Genomic DNA, 1,518 nt, shown 5'->3' on the forward strand with positions numbered 1-1,518 from the left:
GCTGGACATATTAGAAAATGCCTTATGCTGGACATGATATGCACTAATTAGTTCATGAATTATGTATGTAGAATGCAACTATATATAGGCCTGAAGGTGCAAGTGTCAATAATAAACCAAAACACTAGTGAGCTTTAAAATGTCCCCAGTGAATGCAGCACATCTTGCTCAGTCTGTGGAGACTTAGTTCCCACTAGAGAAATGTCCACACCTATTCTCCTCTAAATAACCCCTTCTACATCTTAACCCCAAGGTATCTGCACTTATGTCACAAACTCCAGGTTCTAGTAGGTTTTGGAAGGGGACAGATGCCATTCATAGAATGATTGAAAAATGATAGTGTCTAGAGGGGAGGGTAATAGCTCAGTGGTAGAGCACACGCTTTGCATGCACGAGGTGCTGGGTTCAATCCGCAGTATCTCTATTAAAAAAAAATGATAGCATCTGGGGATTTCAGTTAAAGATGGTGGACTGAATACTCCAGAAAACTCACAATAATGACAGTAATGGGATATAATGAAGGTATAAATCTACTAGAACCCAGAGAAAGGGAGACAATAGCAACATAATTTTGGAAGAAGGAAATGATGAAACTGACTTTGCACTCCTGAGAAAGCTGAATCTCAAGCAATTGAGAAAGCTGAAAAACAATCCAATTTACCCTGAGAACCCCCAAAAGGGTCAAAAATTGGCAACACTGAGTACTTCTGAAAGTGAGAATGAAGACAGTACTAAAAACTGGAGGGCTGATTGTCTAAATTTCATCTAAAATCAGTTAGCCTTTCCGGTGGTGACAACCTCCCCATGAGAACATGCCTCTGGCAAAGGATCTTCTTCATCCCTCTCCAGAAGAGAAGAGGAAACACAAGGAGAAATGCCTGGTACAGAGCCCCAACTCCTACTTCATGGATGTGGAATGCCCAGGATGCTATAAAATCATCATCATTTTAGCCATGCACAAACAGTAGTTTTGTTTGTTGGTGGCTGTCCTCTGCCAGCCTACAGGAGGAAAACCAAGGCTTACAGAAGGATGCTTCTTCAGACAGAAGCAGCACTAAATCACCCTGAGTCCAGATGAATGTGAAACCATCCCAGTAAACACACTTTGGATTAAACATTTAAAAATAAAATAAAATCAGTTAGATCCCTGGACTCCACCATACTGAGCACAGCCACTCAACTGCTTTTCTTCCACCTTGGCTAAAGATTTAAAATTCATTCTCCAGAGAGACTAAAATAATTTCTGGACCAGGGAACCTTGGAACAGTTTAAGTGAAGAGTATTATACTTAAAACAATATAATTAATTTATGTGATAGTTTACATACTTAATATTGACACTCATCTCATCCCTGTCTCTGAGATTACTGCCATTTAGACTTCTTACAGGGTAAAGATTGGGAGACACTTTTGTGAGGAATCTGAACACCTCAATGGAAAATACTAAAAGATACTGACATAGGGAGTTTCCCAAAGAAATGGAGCAATCAGAACACCCTGTAGAGTAAATTAGTCTTTA

General features: G+C 39.7%; 1 pseudogene; it reads left to right on the forward strand.

Annotated features, from left to right (window-relative positions):
• Positions 1-812: 812 nt before the first annotated feature.
• On the forward strand, positions 813-1,058 carry LOC105078915 (small ribosomal subunit protein eS27-like; annotated as a pseudogene).
• The last annotated feature ends 460 nt before the right edge of the window (positions 1,059-1,518 follow it).

Source organism: Camelus bactrianus, chromosome X, assembly GCF_048773025.1.
Source record: "Camelus bactrianus isolate YW-2024 breed Bactrian camel chromosome X, ASM4877302v1, whole genome shotgun sequence".
Lineage (NCBI taxonomy): Eukaryota > Metazoa > Chordata > Mammalia > Artiodactyla > Camelidae > Camelus > Camelus bactrianus.